Source organism: Physeter macrocephalus, chromosome 16 (assembly GCF_002837175.3).
Source record: "Physeter macrocephalus isolate SW-GA chromosome 16, ASM283717v5, whole genome shotgun sequence".
Taxonomy (NCBI): Eukaryota; Metazoa; Chordata; class Mammalia; order Artiodactyla; family Physeteridae; genus Physeter; species Physeter macrocephalus.
This window is the reverse complement of record NC_041229.1, coordinates 13,840,130-13,860,321: the sequence shown is the minus strand read 5'-3', so window position 1 is coordinate 13,860,321 and position 20,192 is coordinate 13,840,130. Positions and strand designations below refer to the sequence as shown.

At 42.6% G+C, this 20,192-nt stretch overlaps 1 pseudogene; it reads right to left on the bottom strand.

Moving 5' to 3' along the window:
* Positions 1–10,775: 10,775 nt before the first annotated feature.
* LOC102996525 (60S ribosomal protein L31-like) lies at positions 10,776–19,202 on the bottom strand (annotated as a pseudogene).
* Positions 19,203–20,192: the final 990 nt, after the last annotated feature.

Below are 20,192 nucleotides of genomic sequence, written 5' to 3'. Positions count from 1 at the left end.
TTTCTTTCTTTCTCTCTCTTTCTCTCTTTTCCTCCCTCCCTCCTTTTCTTTCTTCCTTTCTTTCTCTCTCTCTTTCTTTTCCTCCCTCCCTCTTCTTTTCTTCCTTCCTTCCTTCCTTCCTTTTCTTTCTTTCATTCATTCATTCTTTCTTTCTTTCTTTTCTCCCTTTCTCCTTTTCTTTCTTTATTTTTTTGTAACTTTGGACTGCAAGCTTATGTTCAGTAGGGCTTTATCCTTTGGAATCCCATGTGATCTGGGTTGAGAGCATGATATTCCAAAGTTATTTTGTGATTGCTTCTTTCAAGGACCCCAACAGTATCACACACTATGAAAAGTTTTTTTATGTTATTCCCTTGCTGCTGGATCCCATTTAAATAATCATGATAGTAGTGTAAATTCAAGTCCCAAACATGAAGCACAGAACTGTGTTTAGAAATTCTAAAGGGGAGAATTTCATTTTCTACCCAGAGCCTAAGCTGAGACATACTTCTTTGCAATTTTCCTGGGCTAGGGAAAAGATGCTTCCCTAGATCACCTTTACACTGAGGCTGTAACTCTCTGAGGATTCTGGATCTAGGTGAGGATTCACCTCCACCTTTCCACTTCACAGCCCTTGGGTAGTATTGACTACTACCCTGCAGGATAATTTTGTTTCTGTCCCTTGGTGAATCCTCCTTTCTCATGAGATCAGGTATATATTTAAAAGGATCTTTGCATTTATATGTGGAATCTAAAAACAAAAACAAAAACCTCACTGTGAGATCATGGAAAATTTATATATTGATCTCTGCCCCCAGTTCTTGGCACATGGCTCCTAAAACCTTTGTAATTTCCTAAGTGATAGAAGCACTAGAAGCATCTTTTGTTCTATTGAAGTGCCTCTGAATGGGTTCCTGGAGGCTCCTCAATGGGGGTTGGTCATCAGAAAGACCAATCAGTGATTAGAAGCTTGGAATTTTCAGCCCCACCATCATGCTCCAGAAAGAAGACAGGGGCTGGAAATGAAGTTAATAGTTGATCATTCCTACATGAGTATTCCTCCATAAAATCCCAATAGTAGGGGACTTGGAGAGCTTCCAGTTGGTGAACACACTGGGAGGTTCTTTAGCAAATTAATTAAACCCAAGGGGGGGGGTTATTGGAACCTCATATCTATAGCCAGTTGGTTGGAAGCACTTGCCTCTGAAGTGTGTGTGTATGTTTGTGTGTGTGTGTGTGTGTGTGTGTATGTGTGTGTGTGGGGGGCAGTCTTGTGGGACTGAGGCCTTAACATGCGGGATCTGATGAGGGGCAGTGAGCAGAATGAGTGAAAGGTATAAAAAAGTACGAACTTCCAGTTATAAAATAAATAAGTCATGGGGATGTAATGTATAGCACAGTGACTATAGTTAATAATACTGTATATCTGAAAGTTGCTAAGAGTGTAAATCTTAAAAGTTCTCATCACAAGAAAAAGAAATTGTAACTATGAGTGGTGATGAGCATTAACTAGACTTATTGTGATGATCATTTCCCAATATATACATATATTGATTCATTATGTTGTATACCTGAAATTAATATAAGGCTATAGGTCAGTTATATCTCAGTGGGAAAAAAACAGGATCCTTGTTACATTTTATCCAAAGCTTTAGGCAATTGTTGTAGGAGTGTTTTTGGTATTTTCAGAAACAGAAGTCTAAATTTTTTTTTTACTCCATTGTCTATCATTCCATTTTTAAAAAGTAATGAAAAATATTAATTTCATTTACTGATATTCTTCTTCTCTTTAAAAATAACTCCTTACATGTTCATTGTAGGAAATTTAGAAACATGTAAATAAACAAAATGAAAATATGCTATAATACTTCCATCTTGAGGCAATGTTTTGGCATTTGTTCTTTCAGGCTTTTTTCTAAGCAGATATCAAGATCTCATTACTTTATAGTCTGCTTTTTTTTTTCATGTAACAACACGTGACGTGTGTTAGTTTTCTACTGCTATGTAATAAATCACCACAAAGTTCGTGGCTTAAAACAACACACATTATCTCATAGTTTCTGTAAGTCATAAGTTTGGACACAGCTTACCCGGGTTCTCTGTTTCAGGTGTTGGCTGGGGCTGTGGTCTCATCAGAGGCTCAACTGGAGAAACATTCCCTTCTAAGCTTCCTCAGGTTGTTGGCTTATGGTTGTAGGGTCCCCATTTTTTGCTGGTTGTCAGCCGGGTGGCACTCAGCTCCTCGAGAGTCCTGGTAGTCCTTGCCACATAGCCCTTTCACAACATGGAAGCTTCAAAACCAGCACTAGAGAGAGAGTCTCCAACCCTGAGATGGCCTAGACCCTCTTTTGAAGGCTTTCAACTGGTTTGGTCAGGCCCATCCATCCACGATAACTTCCCTTTGGACTACTTCAAAATCAACTGATTTGGGACCTTAATTACATCTGCAAAATCCCTTCACCTTTGTCACATTCTATTGGCTACAAGCAAGTCACAGGACCTACTCAAGGGGAGCGGATTACACAGGGTGCGAGCATCAGGGGGTAGGAATCATGAGGCCCACCCTAGGGTCTGTCCACCACAATGTGTTTATCTTTCCATGTCATTATGTATTCTACTTCCAAGTAATGTTAACAGCCTCGCCACATTCTATTATATGGATGTACCATAACTTATTCAACCAATGCTTTATCACCAGACACTTAATAAGCATAAACATTTAAGTTCATTCTTTTTTTTTTTTAATAACAAACAATGCTAGAGAGAACGCCTTTGTACTGATATCATTATAAACAGTAGTATTATTTCCTCAGAATAAATTCCTCGACATGGAATCGGAGGGTCAAAGAATTCACAAAAGGTTAGGCTTTTGATACAAATGAACTCACCTTCTGTATAGCAGAGGACAATTCCCATGCTGTAAAGTGAAGCAGCAGTGGTTAGTGGTGGTAATGGCCTTGGTGAGGTACTCGTTCTCACTTGAAAGTCAAATAATGCCCATGCTCTGGAAAGTGTGTGCTTGTGGTTGCACGACCTGCCCCGTAGAAGCTGGGGAAGGGTTTGGGTCTACGGTCTCACACTTTCTTGTGTCTTGATTGTGGGCAAAGCTGAGACTGAGAGCTCTTGGTGGCAACAGCTGCAGCTGCGCCACTGTCCCCAGCACAGTTCACATCTGCCCGAGGCCCCTGGTTTGTCTGTATTCATCCAGAACGCATGTGACTTCCAGTGGTGTGAGCTGACCTGTAAGGTGCCCCAAAGAGCATTCCACCTGTTCCAGAGAGGAGCCCAAATATAATACCTTCCCAGCAGGCTGGGTCCCCAGGTTTTGTGGGGCCTGAAGCTTAAACAATTTGTAGTCCTTTAAGAAAAAGAATCAAATTATGAATACAAAGCTAAGTGCAGAGCTGTTGAGGGGCCTTGGGGTAACATGTCATTGACTTGGCAGGAAATCCACCGGTGCTCACCACGACTAGGTTTGCCCTGCCTAGAGTCCAGTTTTGTTTATTTCCAAACATCTTAAATGAGATATGTTTCTTTCTTGCCTTTTGTAGGTGTATTAAAATTTAAGAATTGAGCAGGACTTCAATAAAATAGTCATTTGGAGCAAAATTTCTCTAGTTTAACCCTTCTCTACTCAAATCACTAACATGCATGGCAGGAACACAAAAGTTTTTCAAACCCCACTAGCCTTGTTTGCAGTGTGGAGTCTGGTGTGATGGGGAGGGTGATGGGGCAGTGGGAGGGGAGAGGGATTCTTCTAGCATTTATTGAGCCTGTACCAATCACTGTTCTAGGTGATTACATTGTCTCATTTCACCCTTTTTCTGCCATGGTGCAGACACTCCTACGGGGCTCAGAGCAGCTCCTATTTAAAGGGAAGAGATGCCAGGACACCACAAGTTGAAGTTCAACCATGAAGCTGTTAGCAGAGAAATTTTGGCATAAAACCCACTGCACCAGTCAGTCTCCCAACAGGAAACAGATGGCACCTTCAAAATAGGATAATTTGAGGAGGATTTATTTACAAAAAAAGACATGGGTGTCAGGGAACCACAAGGATAGGGCAGTAACCCAAGTTTAGCAGCAGCCAAGAATTGCCATCATGAGGCTGGAAGGAAGATTGGGGAGAATAGCTGCTGGCATCCACAGGGAGAGAGTTGTGCCTCAAGGCCACGGGGAGAGAAGACATGGTCATTGGTTGAGGAACACAGCCAGCTCACAGAGAGGAAATAAATAACCTGACCTCAGCTCCTCTCTCTCTCTCTCTCTGATCTCCTGTGGGGCTCCACCAGGACACTCAAGACACAGGATGTGGACCACACAGATCAGCCTCCTGGGCCAGAGGCAATGTCAGGGGGTGGGTAGGGGGTTCTGGATGAGCAAACAAAAGGTAAATGTCACAGGCCACCCTTTTGGCCCTTAGCATCCACTCTAGACCTTTGTTCATGGGAAACGCTTGTCTCTCCAACACAAGGGACTCATAAAGTCCCACCAGCTACTGTATCATCATGGATGATGCCAGCTAGTCATGCTCTAGCTGAAATCACTGGTGTTCTTCAGATAAGGTAAGAAAAAGAAACAGTTGAGGTTCATCAAATGTCGCTGTTACATCCTCATCTCTATAGCTGACCCCAAGGCCAAGGTAATCTTAGCTGCCTTCTTACACCTTCCATTCTCTGTTTTCCTTAACCTCTGCTGGCACCTTTCTGGACAGGGTTCTTTACCTGATGTGATGACTGAAATCATCTTCATTCTTGCAGATTCTGAGTCCCTGGCTACCTTATTTTGGGGGTTGCCACAGTTTTCCATTGACTAGGACTATTGGATGAAGGGGTGCTTCAGTGGTGCCCCTCATTCCAGACACTGTCTTCCCTGCCCCGATTCAGTAGCAGCCACTCCATTTCACCCCGGTAGCCAGGATCAATCACCCCACCCTGTACTGTGACCCCTTTCTTTGCCTGTTGGTTCAGTGGCATGTGGAGCCCCAGATGAGATGAGGTGGTTTCAGTCTCTGATTCATCAGAATCATGACTGTGTTCCCTGGTAATGGCTTTTCTTCTCTGGGTACCAGGCTCACCAATCTCAAGGTTGTGAGGAGACAGGAAGCAAACATTTTTCTAGTGGGTTATTAGGAATAATAGTGAAAGGGAAAAAAAAAGGGAGGAATTCCCTGGTGGTCCAGCGGTTAAGACTCCATGCTCCCAATGCAGGGGGCACGGGTTCGACCCCTGGTAGGGGAACTAAGATCCTGCATGCCACATGGTGAGGCCAAAAAAAAGTATAGTGGAAGGGACCATTCTCACCTCTACCCTTGGTTCTTGGACCCACTCATCTTGCCTACAGGGAAATGGCCCCATATATTGGCCACAAGTTTAAGGCATATACTGTATCTTGCAGGATGGCACCCTAATCTTGGAGGATGCTGTCTCTCAGCAGATAATTCCACCATCTCATCAAGGCAGACCCTTCCAGGGTGCTCAATGAGACCAGGTGCAAATCATAAATCTCACTGTAATCAATAAACAAGGCTGGCAGTCAGTGCAAACCTCCCTGAAAGTCATCATCAGAACCATGGTCATAAAGCAACATAATTAATCATGTCAAGGAAGAAAAATGCACAACCTAAAAGTTGCAAGATATGTTTTATTCGGGGACCTTATTGAGGGCTATAGCCTTTCAAATAGCTTGGAGGAACTGCTCTGAAGAGATGAGGGAGATATAGGCGTTTTTGCTGAAAAGACAACAACAACAACAGCATGTAGTTGAACATAAAAATATTACTGTTAATTACAGAAAACAGCCATCTCAAGTTAATGATTTTAGTGCTTTTCTCTATATGGGAAGATGCAAGAGTCTGGGCTCATGGAAATGATTCCTTACTTATGCATCTTAACTATCTAAGGTCATGTATGGTCAGGCCATTCATGTATGGCTCTTCTCTTGCTCTCTGTACATCTCCTGCTCGACCAGTCCCCGTTTCACTCACATGACTATCCAATCCTATTAATTATAGGGCTTAATCAGTAAGTATCTACATGCTTGCCCCCTGCCCCAGCCTCTGGTTTCCCTGGTAACTGACGAGCCAACCTTACGTCAATTCCCCTTATAAATGGTAGCCTCCCTCTCCCCCGAGTGTTGAGGATTACAGCTGTGGTCTCCCTGCCTGCCTGCCTGCCTGCCTGCCTGCCTGCCTGCCTGCCTGCCTGCCTGCCTGCCTGCCTCCCTCCCTCCCTGCCTGCCTGCCTGCCTGCCTCCCTGCCTGCCTGCCTCCCTGCCTGCCTCCCTGCCTGCCTGCCTCCCTGCCTGCCTGCCTCCCTGCCTGCCTCCCTGCCTGCCTGCCTGCCTCCCTGCCTCCCTGCCCGCCTGCCCGCCTGCCCGCCTGCCCGCCTGCCTCCCTGCCTCCCTGCCTCCCTGCCTCCCTGCCTCCCTGCCTCCCTGCCCGCCTGCCCGCCTGCCTCCCTGCCTCCCTGCCTGCCTGCCTGCCTCCCTGCCTGCCTGCCTGCCTCCCTGCCTGCCTGCCTGCCTGCCTGCCTGCCGTACACAGCAGAGTGTCACTCCAGGACTTTTGCTTCAAACGTGTAAGATCCCCTATCCAATAAACCATTGATGTCTCTGTCACTGTCTCCGGGTTCTTTCTTCGGTCTCCAAGCTGGGTGACTACAAGGCTTGCAAGCCTGCAGTGTGGAGCCCAACAATTGGCAAGTCAGCCTGGAGACCGAGGAAACTCCCTTGAGCACTGAGATATCAGGAAATAGGGACGGGGAACGGAAAGTTGCGGGGACAATCCCATCCACTAGTACATGGTGCCCTGTGGCAGCTGACTACCATGGGAGATGTCTTTCTCTTCCATTATATTGATGATATCCTGTCAAGCTCAGAGTCTAGTTTTGTTTGTTTGTTTGTTTGTTTGTTTTGTGGTACACGGGCCTCTCACTGTTGTGGCCTCTCCAGTTGCGGAGCACAGGCTCCGGACGCGCAGGCCCAGCGGCCATGGCTCACGGGCCCAGCCGCTCCGCGGCATGTGGGATCTTCCCGGACCAGGGCACGAACCCGCGTCCCCTGCATTGGCAGGCGGACTCTCAACCACTGTGCCACCAGGGAAGCCCCAGAGTCTAGTTTTAAAGTAGCAGCCCCATACTGGTGGTTCATCTGACTGCATGTGGATGGCTAGCAAGGACCTGGATTATCTACAGAATACAAGCATACTCCCAAGCCACCACCCCTAAACAATTACAGACACAGGCTTTAGTGATATTAGCTCAGGTACAGGTTTGTAAGTTGGACATGGCCAGAAGGGTTTGGCTGGGGCCTGTTGCAATGGCAAAATAATAAGAGTACCCTTGGGCTTCTGGTCCCAGCTATGGAAGGGGGCAGAGCAATGATACAGTGATGGGACAACAGCTATTGCTGCCTACAACGCAGCACAACAGGTAGAAGATCTTACAAAAGGTCTACCCGAGTTGTTGAGCAATGCGGAAAACCACTATTCTGGTCTAGAACGGCTGTGTGCGACATACAGGACCCCCATGGACATCGATCACGACCAAGGAATCCACTTTACTGGCCACGAGGTTCAGGAATGGGCTGATTAAAAATGCCGAACACTGGCTTTTCCCCCTGCCCTCCAACCCCACTGCTGCCGGGCTAATTGAAAGGACGAATGGACTACTTAGCCAACAACTGAGATGGAAACTCTCAACAGGTGGACCAGAGGTTAACTCAAGCCCTACAGACTACAACTGAACACCCCAGTGCTTACTCTATGTTAACCTGGAGGCAACTAGTCAGCACAACCCAGGTTCATCTGCTGACCACCGAAGAAGGGCTATTGTCAAACATGGATCAGGACAGTAACTCCCTCTTGTCCTCGCTACAGGATCTCCCCCCAGGAGAATACATTATAAAATGGCCCTGGAACTGGCAGGTAAGTCCCCAGGAGTTTCGACTTGCTGCCCTGCGGGGACTAGGATTAGAAAGGGACTTACACCTGTCTTCTTCCTGGCCCCACCTAAGGCTGCAAAGGTAATTAACCTGGGCCCCCTACGGGAGAAAGGCACCATTACAGTAACCCTGGGGTCTGTTGTTATAGCGCCTCTCCACCTGGCACTGGCCGTGGGGACTGAGGGTGGACAGGCGGTGTGGTACTGCAGGCCAGGACGAAAACCACAGGCAGGGATGGTGTTATCTCAGGGTGCTGTTACTGCTTGGATTTTGCTTAATGGTCCTGATCATCCCTGTATTGTGCCTGTTAAACATCTTACATTTTGTCCCTCGTCTGAGCGGAGGGAATCTGTTCATGGACTGGGTGACAGTGGCTTCACTGAGAAATGAGTCCGGTTGCTGGGTCTACAGCAAGATGCCATTGTCATCTGCTTTTGGACTTCCAAGAAAAATTAACCCAATAAGTGCCTGGCTTCCTCTTTGTACTCTTTAGCTGCTGGTGTCTGTACTGCCTTTGTGGTATCTGGTTGCAGTGCCCCCTACATACCTGACCCCAGGAATATCGCAGGAGAGGGGGAACCAAGATCGTAAGGGTCAGCCATGGTGTGTAGGGGTGGAGTGTACGGTCAGGCCATTCAGGGTGGCTGTTCTCTTGCTCTCTGTACATCCCCTGCTCAACCAGGCCCTGCTTCACTCACATGACTATCCAATCCTCTTAATCATAGGGCTTAATCAGTAACTACCTACATGCTTGCCCCCTGCCCCAGGTGCTGGTTTCCCTGGTAACTGACGAGCCAGCATTGCGTCAATTCCCCTTATAAATGGTAGCCTCCTTTCCGCCCTCTGCCTCCCGTATGCAGTGGAGTGTTGCTCCAGGACCTGTTGCTTCAGACGTGTAAGAGCCCCCATCCCATAAACCACTGATGTCTCTGTCATTGTCTCCAGGTTCTTTCTTTGGTTTCGAGGCTGGACAACTACAAGCCTTGCAGGCCTGTGGGGTGCAGCCCAGCAGGCCAGTATCCTGTCTTTCTCCACCCTGAATTCCCTTCAGGGCACATGGTCAGGCCAGCTATAGTGGCTGATGGCTTGTGGGTGGGCAACATTCATTGTTTATTGAAATGGCAGGCAAAATATTTTTGTCTGCAGTCATTGTTCCATAGTTTGACCAAAGGTCAGTGCCATGCAAAGGACACTAAACACCTCGGGCCGATTCCGGCCTATTGGAATTGACCTTTATGACACAGGCACAGTCCTCCATTACCCGGTCATGAGGAACTCCCTGAGGCCATAGGTCTATGTAGGCAGCACTTTAAAAGGTTACAGTATCTTAGTAGAGACTCTGTGATCATCTAGCTGTGGCCATAGATCCACATGGTTCAAAACACTGGATGACATTTTAGGCTCTGTGGCTCACTGTGGTAACTGCACTTACCTGTCTCTGAAGGTTAAACACCTGTCCTTTGCCACTCAGTCTCCATTATTGCCACTGAATTTAGGGAACCCAATTCCAACACCCCCGCTGTCTTCTCCAGCAGCTGTGATGGAGTTCTTCAAGGAAGCTCGTTTCATCTCACCAATTCATTTCTTTTTTTTTTTTTTTTGAAGATGTTGGGGGTAGGAGTTTATTAATTAATTTATTTATTTTTGCTGTGTTGGGTCTTCGTTTCTGTGCGAGGGCTTTCTCTAGTTGTGGCAAGCGGGGGCCACTCACTCTCGCGGCCTCTCTTGTTGCAGAGCACAGACTCCAGACGCGCAGGCTCAGTAGTTGTGGCTCACGGGCCTAGCTGCTCCGCGGCATGTGGGATCCTCCCAGACCAGAGCTCGAACCCGTGTCCCCTGCATTAGCAGGCAGATTCTCAACCACTGCACCACCAGGGAAGCCCTCACCAATTCATTTCTTAATACCTTAGTGAAGGGCGCGTCTTTTATCCTTCACAGGTGGTACAGGTAGGGAAGGCTGAGCGGGTTGCATCTAACAGATCCATTCTAATTCATTGATTTCCTGGATCCTTAGGACTCCTTTATTGATGACCTTATGCTGGGGGAAGACCTGGCATTTCGACCTCATTAATTGTAGGCAGGTGGTTCTCACAATCAACTGAAGGGCTTGTAAAACACAAATTGCTGGGCCCTTGCCCCCATAGTTTCTGATTCAGGAGGTCTGGGTTGGGGTTTGAGAATCTTCAGTTCTAAGAACTTCCAGGGTGCTGCTGATACTGTTAGTACAGGGACCACACTTCAAAGTTCTTAAGAACCCCTGCTGTAGGTCATCAATAAGTCCAGGCTTTAATTAGGCAATTTAACAAACGATAAGTGCTCCTCGAGTTTGTTTCAGCTAAAATATTAGGTGACCGCACCCACGTGGCGAAGTTTGACTCGATCAAGCCTTCTATTCCATCCCTTCTAGTCCTACATGTTGGTAATTCACTCCCATGTGTATCCCCCTAGGTTCTTGCTAATATAGATTAGCAAGATCTTGTAACTCTTTGATGTATATAGGGCTGTTCCTCTCTGAATGGATTAATTTAGGGTCTCATCTTGGGCCTGGAGGCGAAGAGAGGTGGAGCCTGAAGAGACAGCTTGTGAGACAATCTGCTATTGCAGATACAGCCATCTTACAGACTTTATGTAGAGAAAAGTTTACTCCTTGGTAGATGGGATTGAGCACGGTTGGGAAAGTGATGTATTGAAGGGAATTTGGAGCCTTCAGAGGTTTACTTCAGACACTAAGAAACTTTATTCGCCCTACAACATTAGAATCTGCAAATGTCCCCAGCCCAACCTAATTCCAAGAGAAACATTAGTTTCAATAAATGAAACTAATGTTTTTACCATTCTATAACTTTATTGGAAAATCAGCAGTTAGTACTCATCCACATTAACTGTAGATTTTTGAAAGTGGTGACAGGTACATAGGTACCAATGTATAGAGCTTGTTTGAATCTTCATTACATTTTCTCGACAACCGCACACGGATAAGGTATGGGACATTCCTTATTCCTTTGGTCCAGACAGCTTTGAGCCTGATGTCAATGCGTACATCTGGAGTTCCCATCTCCTTCCAGATTTCTTTCAGTGCTGGAGGGGCATCCTTCTTGAAACCCACTCCGTGGATGTGCTTGTGAATGTTGCTAGTGTATTCTCTGGTTACCACCTTGTTGATGGCGGACCGGCACTTCTTCTTGTCACCCTTCTTTGCAGGAGCCAACCTACCGGGCCATAAAACAAACTTTTAACTTTAGAATAGATGGAGTTAGTTCTTTAGTTAGTTCTTTACCTATGCTGCGCGGCATGCAGGATCTTAGTTCCCAGACCAGGGACCGAACCCAGGCCCTCTGCAGTGGAAGCATAGAGTCCTAACCACTGGACTGCCAGGGAATTCCCTAGAATAGTTTTAGATTTACAGAAAAGTTGCAAAGGTAGTACAGAGAGTTTTCATGTACCCCACACCTAGTTTCCCCTATAATTAATAGCTTATTGTGTTGGCCAAAAAGTTCATTCGGGTTTTTCCATTGCAGAAAAACCAAATCGAACTTTTTGGCCAACCCAATACATTCGTAAGGCACATTGGTTGCAATTGATGAACCAACATTGATACATTGTTAGTAACTAAAGTCCACCCTTTAGTTACTAAAAGATTTGCTCAGTTTTTCAATTATGCCCTTCTTTGTTCCACGAGCCCACGTTGCATTTAGTTGTAACACCTCCTTAGGCTCCTCTTGGCTGTGACAATTTCTCAGACTTTTCTTGTTTTTGAGGCCCTTGATAGTTTTGAGGAGTATTGGCCAGACATTTTTAGAATGTCCCTCAATTTGGGGTGTCTGATGTTCTTCTCATGGTTATATTGGAGTTGTGGATTTGGGGGAGGAAGACCACAGAGGTAAAGTGCTGTTCTCATTATAGCATATCAAGGATACATACTGTCATCATGGCTTTTTACTGTTGATCTTGACCAGGATCATGAGGCTGAGTCATATTTCTCAGGTTTCTCTGCCATCGAGTGATTCTTTTCCTCTTCCCTTTCCATACCATACTCTTTGGAAGGAAGTCACTGTGTACAGCCCACACTTAGAAGAGTGGAGAAGGTTCAAGGTTTTTAGCCTGGTTTATGTATGTCCAAATGCCCCATCCCATATCTCAGGGGCTCCTCCCTCCCTACCAGTTTTCTGTAATGTGAGAGACCTGGTAGGTTGTGCATTCCAACTGGTGCTGTGGTTCTATAATCCTTACCATCAGACCCAGGTCTTGGTCTTCAGCTGTCTGTGCCCTATGGCTACATATGACTCCTTCAAAGCTTCCCTTAAGGCCTTCTGGTTCTCTCTGAATGCTCTCTTTTTTCTTAAGAGCTTTACTTAGGTATAACTGACCTATAATAAATTGCACATATTTAGAGTGCATATTTTAATATTTTAACATGTATACACCTGTGAAACCATCATCGCAATCAAGATAATGAACACATCTATCACTCCCAGAAGTTTCCTCATGTAACTTTATAACCTTCCCCTCCTTCCCACCTCTTCCCCAATAGGCAACCACTGACCTGCTTCTTGTCCCTGTAAGAGTGCATTTCCCAGAATTTTATTTTTTATTTTATTATTTTTAAAAAATTAAAATATAGTTGATGTACAATATTGTTAGTCTCATGTGTACTACATGATTATCTGACATTTGCATACATTAGGAAATGATCACCATTGTAAGTCTAGTAACCATCTGTCCCCATATAATGTAATTACAATATTATTGACCATATTCCTTATGCTGTATATTCCATCCCATGGCTTATTTATTTTATAAGTAAAGATTTGTATCACTTACTTCCCTTCACCTATTTCACCCTCACCACCTTCCCCTCTGGCAACCACCAGTTTATTCTCTGTACCTATGAGTCTGTTTCCATTTTGTTTTGTTTCGTTTTTTTTAGATTCCACACATAAGTGAGATCGTACAGTATTTGTCTTTCTCTGTCTGACTTATTTCAGTTAGCACAATACCCTCTAGATCCATCCATGTTGTCACAAATGGCAAGATGTTTTTCTGGTTGAGTAATATCCCATTCACCACATGTTTATCCATTCATCTATTGACGGACACTTAAGTTGCTTCCGTATCTTGGTTATTGTAAATAATGTTGCAATGAACATTGGTGTGCATATATTGTTTTGAATTAGTGTTTTTTTTTCTTTGGGTAAATTACCCAGAAGTGAAATTGCTGGATCATGTGGTAGTTCTAGTTTTAAATTTTGGGGGGAAACGCCATACTGTTTTCCACAGAGGCTGCACCAATTTAAAATCCCACCAACAGTGCACAAAAGTTCCCTTTTCTCCACATCCTTGCCAACAATTGTTATTCGTTGTCTTTTTGATGATAGCCATTCTGGCAGGTGTGAGGTGGTGTCTTATTGTGGTTTTGATTTGCATTTCCCTGGTGATTATTGATGTTGAGCATCTTTTCGTGTGTCTCTTCTGGTCATCTGTGTCTTCTTTGGAGAAGTGTCTATTCAGGTCCTCTGCTCATTAAAAAAATTTTTTTTAATTTTTTATTTTTGGCTGCATCAGGTCTTAGTTGCGGCACGTGGGATCCTCACTGAGGTGTGAGGGATGTTTTGTTGCAGCACGTGGGCTCTTCATGGTGGCACACGGGGTTCTCTCTAGTTGTGGCGTGCGGGTTTTCTCTCTAGTTGTGGCGTGCAGGCTCCAAAGTGCGAGGGCTCTAGTTTGCGGCATGCAGGCTCTCTAGTTGAGGCGCGCAAGCTCAGTAGTTGTGGCTCGTGGGCTTAGCTGCCCTGCGGCATGTGGGATCTTAGTTCCCTGACCAGGGATGGAACCCACACCCTTTGCATTGTAAGGCGGATTCTTTACCACTGGACCACCAGGGAAGTCCATGCCCATTTTTTAATCAGGTTGTTTGTTTGTTTTTTGATGTTGTCTGAGTTCTTTGTATGATTTGGATATTAACCCCTTATTAGCTATATTATTTGCAAATATCTTCTCCCATTCAGTAGGTGACCTTTTCGTTTTGTTGATAGTTTCCTTCGTTATGCGAAACCCTAGTTTGATGTAGTGTCATTTGTTTATTTTTGTTTTTGTTTCCCTTGCCTGAGGAGACAGATCCAAAAAAATGTTAAGACCTACATCAGAAAGCATACTACCTGTGTTTCCTTTTAGGATTTTTATGGTTTCAGATCTTACATTTAAATCTTTAATCCATTTTGAGTTTATTTTTGTATATGGCTTAAGAACGTAGTCCAGTTTGATTCTTTTGCATATAGCTGTCCAGTTTTCCCCAAACCATTGATTAAAGAGGCTTTTTCCCCACTCTATATTCTTACCTCCTTTGTCATAGATTAATTGACCATATAATCGTGGGTTTATTTCTGGGCTCTATTCTGTTCCATTGATCTGCTTTTGTGCCAGTACCATACTGTTTTGATTACTGTAGCTTTGTAGTATAGTTTGAAATCAGAGCGACAATACCTCTAGCTTTGTTCTTCTTTCTCAAGATTAATTTGGATATTAGGGATCTTTTGTGTTTCCATACAAATTTTAGAATTATTTGTTCTACTTCTGTGAAAAATGTCTTTGGCAATTTGATAGGGATTGCATTGAATCTGTAGATTGCCTTGGGTAGTATGGTCATTTTAACAGATTAAATCTTCCAATCCATGAGCACAGTATATTTTTCCCTCTGTTTGTATCCTCTTCACTTTCTTTCATCAACATCTTATAGTTTTCATAGTTAGATTTATTCCTAGGTACTTCATTCTTTTTGATGCAACTATAAATGAGGCTGTTTTCTTAATTTCTCTTTCTTTTTTTTCTTTTTTTTGGCTGCACTGGGTCTTCATTGTGGCGTGCCGTCTTCTCCCTAGTTGCGGCACGAGGGCTGCTTTCTAGTTGTGGTGGATGAGCTTCTCTAGTTGTGGTGTGTGGACTTCTTGTTGCAGCACGTGGACTTAATATCCCACATGCTGTGGGGCAACTAGTTCCCCCACTAGGGATTGAACCCTCAACCCCTGCGTTGGAAGGAGAATTCTTAACCACTGGACCATGGGGGAAGTCCCTTAATTTCTCTTTCTGATAGTATATTATTAGTGTATAGAAATACAACAGCTTTCTGTATAATTTTGTATCCTGCAACTTTACTGAATTCATTTTTGTTCTAATAGTTTTTTGATAGCATCCTGAGGATTTTCTATGTCTTGTCACCTGCAAACAGTGACAGTTTTACTTCTTCCTTTCTAACTTGGATTCCTTTTATTTCTTGTGTGATTGCTGTGGCTATGACTTCCAATGCTATGTTGAATAAAATTGGCGAGAGTGGGCATCTTTGTCTTGTTACTGATTTTAGAGGAAATGACCATTAAGTATGATGTTGGATGTGGGTTTGTCATATATGGCATTTATTATGTTGAGATGTATTCCTTCTATACCCACTTTGTTGAGGGTTTTTATCATAAATAGATGTTGAATTTTGTCAAAAGCTTTCTCTGCTCTATTGAGATGATAATATGATTTTTATTCTTCAGTTTCTTAATGTGGTGTATCACATGGACTGATTTGCAGATTTGGGGTTTTTTTAAATTGAAGTATAGTTGATTTACAATGTTGCATTAGTTTCAGGTGTTCAGCAAAGTGATTCAGTTATACATATATATGTATGTCTATTCTTTTTCAGATTCTTTTCTCTTATAGGTTATTACAAAATATTGAGTATAGTTCCCTGTGCTATACAGTAGGACCTTGTTGGTTATCTATTTTATGTATAATAGTGTGTATATGTTAATCCCAAACTCCTAATTTATCCCTCCCCCTGATTTGCAGATTTTGAACCGTCCTTGCATCCTGGGATAAATCCCACTTGATCATGGTGTTTGATCCTTTTAATGTATTGTTGAATTTGATTTGCTAATATTTCATGGAGAATTTTTGAATCTATGTTCATCAGTGATATTGGCCTGTAATTTTCTTTATTGTGGTATCTTCAGAATTTTATTTTTTATATGGATCATACAGTATGTACTCTTTTTGTCTAGCTACTTTTACTCATCACTGCTATTTTGAGATTTGTTCAGGTTGTTTTGTGTATCAATAATTCATTCTTTTTTATTGCTGAAAAGTATTCCATTGTTTGGGTATATCACAATTTATTTATCTATTTACCCATCTATGAATATTTAGGTTGTTCCCACCTTTTGGCTATTACCAATAAAGCTGCTGTGAACATTCATATACAAGATTTCATATGGACAAACACTTTTGTTTTCCTTGTGTAAACATGTAAGATTAAAATGGCTGGATCATATGGTAGGTGTATGTTTAACTATTTTTGAAAACAGACTGGCAATTTCTTAAATTGTTGTACAACTATACATTCCCACAAGCAGTGTATGAGAGTTCCAACTGTCTTTTAGATATTAATATTAGTCATTCTAATAGATGTGTAGTAGTAACACATTTAATGTGATTAATGAAAATGTTAGGTTTACATCTGTCATTTTGCTACATATTTTCTATTGTTCCATCTGTACTTTTGTACATTTTAAAATTTTTCAGCCTTCTTTTGAATGAACTGAGTCTTATTTATGATTCCATTTTATTTTTTTGGCTTATTAGCTATAACTCTTTGGTTATTTTAGTGGCTGCTTTAGTGTTTACAGCATGCATCATTAAAATGATCACAGTCTACTTTCAAGTGATATTATACCACTGTAAGTATTGAATAAGAATCTTACAATAGTATGCCTCCATTTCTTCTGTTCTGACTTTCTGCTATCATTAGCATATATTTTCCTTTTACATGTGTTATAAATCCCGCACTACATTTTTATTATCTTTGTTTAACAATCAATTACCTTTTACAAGTATTAAAATAATAATTAAAATATCTTATATGTTTACCCATGTAATTACCCTTTTCAGTGCTTTTTATTTCCTTTGTGTAGATCCATATTTCCACATGATATCATTTCATTTTGGCTTTTCCCTTTAACATTTCCTACAATGTGGGTCTGATGATGATGAATTCTTTCAGTATTTTATGTATAAAAATTTCTTAAGCCATTATTTTTGAAATGTATTTTAATGGGTATAGAATTCTAGATTGACATTTATTTTCTTTCAGTTCTTTAAAGGTGTTCCCCTACTGTCTTCTGTCAACAATTCTTTCTACTAAGAAATCTACATCATTTTTATCTTTGTTCCCCTGTACATAATGTGTCTTTTTTTCTGGTTGCTTTTAAGATTTTCTCTTTATCATCTGTTTTGAGCAATTTGATTATGATATACCCTATAGTTTTCTTCATATTTCCTGTGCTCAGAGTTCATTAAGCTTCTTGAATCTGTGGGTTTATAGTTTTAATCAAATTAAAGGTTTGGGGACCATTATTTCTTCAAAAAAATTTTCCATCCCTCCCTCCTCATCTCCTTTGGAGACACCTATTACACAGATATTAGGTCACTTGAAATTGTCCTATAGCTCACTGAAACTCTGTTCATTAAAATATTTTTGCATTTTGGATAGTTTCTATTGCTGTATCTTCAAGTTCATTAATCTTTCAAATCTGCCATCAATCCCCCTCCAGTATGTTTTTCATCTCAGTCATTGTAGTTTTCATCTCTAGAAGTTTAATTTGATTTTTAAAAAATGTTCTTGTCTAGCTAATTCTAATATCTGGGTCCGTTCTGACTTATTGATTATTCTCTATATTATGGGTCCTATTTTCCCTGCTTCTTTGTGTGCTTTCTTGTTATTAATCAGCTGCCAGACATTATGAATTTTACTTTGAGTGCTGGATTTTTTATATTTTTATAAATATTATTGAACTTTTTTTCTGGGAAGCAGTTAAGTTATTTGGAAAAAGTTTGATCCTTTTGGGTCTTGTTTTTTAAGGTGTGTTAGTTGGGAGCATATCAGTACTCTTTCTAAGTCTAATTATTCCCCATTACTGAGGCAAGACCTTTCTGAGTACTCGACCCAATGCCTCATGAATCATGAGGTATTCCAGTCTGCCTGGTGGGCACAGGCAGTATTCCCAACCCTGTGTGAGCTCTGGGCACTTTTCCCACTAATCCTTTGGGGTGGTTCTTTCCCTGGTCTCAAGTAGTTTCTGCACATGTTTGGGCAAATTAATACTCGGCTAAATACTCAAGGGGGACCCTCTGCACATCTCTGGAGTTCTTTCTGTGCAGCTCTCTCCTCTCTGGCACTCTGTCCTGTGGTCTCCAACCTCTTGCTCTTCTCAGAATCTCAGCTCTGTTTCCTCAACTCAGGTAGTTTGCTGGGCTCCACTTGGGACCCCTTCCCTGCATCGTGGCTGGAAAACTCTCTCAAGGCAGTAAGTTGGGTGATCGTAATCATAGGGCTCATCTTGTCTTAACTTCAGGTTTTACTGTCTTTCATTGCCTGGTGTCTAGTGTCTTAAACTGTTGCTTCATATATTGTCCATTGTTGGCTGCTTTAGGAAAGGGAGCAGATTTGGTCACCATTACTCTGTCTTGGCAGGAAGTGAAAGGCAGAAGTCCTCTTCTCCCACCCCCACTGGCAAGTTCCTAATTGCATGTTTATAGCTTTTAATTTTTCTTCCCCTATATGGTCTATGGCCCTATATTAGCCAGAGTTAAATCAAGGAAGCAGAACTACAATGGATATTACAGAATGAGGAATTATTAGAGGAATTAGGCTTTACTCCAGTGGTTCCCAGTGTATGCTCCCTGGACCAACAGCATCAAGCGTCAGCATTACCTGGGGATTTGTTAGAAATGCAAATATCTAGGCCCCACCACAGACCTAGAAGCTCTGGGGGTAAGACTCAGAAAGTTGGTTTTAGTAAACCCTCTAGGTAATCCAGATGCCTGTTGAAGTTTGAGAGCCACTGCTTTACATAATTGGAGGAGAGACTGGGGAAGTAATGGTCCAAATGAGGGTGTTAAAAAACCAGGGGGAAAATCACTAATTGGCTTTCTTAATCACTAGTTTGGGTGAACTAGTTAGTACTTGCCGGGAAGTCTGGAAGTGAGGAACATCAGCTGCTGGAACGGGATCACACAGGGAACTGGGATAGAAGACCATGGAAGGCTGTTGTCTCTTCATAGCTACACTCTGTGAATTCACAGCCAAGTGGTCTGGCAATAGGCCTGGGTTGCCATTGGTCAGCAGAGCTAGCAATAAAGAAAAAGAGCTGGACATAGAGCAAGAACAAGGATGTGCAGCCAAAAAAAAGAGCAAGGGAAAACTGGAACTTTCTGGCACTTCTCTGTCTCTCCTCACCTCTGACCATGATGACCTTCAGATTGTAATGCCTGCTGCTTCAGTTTCACCTCCCAAATCTTGTGTAAATTTTCTTTTGGCCAACTCTGATCCCGAGCCAAACAGGGAAGGGGGTTGTGGGAAATTTAATTTTAGCTTAGTCATGTTAATACACTACAAATCTACCAAAGTCAACTTAACAAGACAGGAGATTCTAGGAAATGTAGCTCCAGATTAGCTAAACGGACAATTAAAAAACCCACAACATTCCATCCCATGTTAATATGACATTCAGTCACACCTCTTTTATACCATATTTAACTTCCAAAGTAAAAAATCTGCAAAATCATGCATCTGATTAACATACTCCTGTCCATCAAAAAATCAAAAGCATGCTAACCATCTCCCAAAAGAGGATACAAATTCCTATATGTCACTTTATTTTCAGGTGGTGTTCAAGCCTTTTCTAGTGGGTCAAAACCCACTTTGATATCTATAATACATCTTATCTTAGACGGTAGGAGAATGAGATGAGAAAAAAGAACTAGTTGATACATACCTGACAGATTTATAATAAAATAAGGAAGAAATAATCATAACTATTATAGTCCTCATTTCTACCACTAGTCATGTGGCCATAAATGTTATCTATAAATTCCTTCTTCCTTCTTCCACTACCCATTCCATATTTCCTTTACCCTCTGCAAGTACCTTGGATAGTCCTGATTCCTTGCCTGATGGAATGACCCAAACCTTCATTCCTGAAGAGTCTGGACTATTACTAATCCAGCCTGCGCTAAATTGTTGTAGTTTTCCATTAACTTTTTTCACTTTATATGGTAGTATTAAGAGCAGCCCCAGGAGATCTACTGCACTCCAGACAAAGTCTTACTTACCTCTTTGTGTAATCACAACCCAGTTTCCCCTTTCAAATTAGGATCAATAGTCACAAAGCAGCCCAATGGTTGGTTAGCATGAGAAGCCCAAAGTAGGCAGAAGCCTGGTGTGGCAGGCTCAGTTT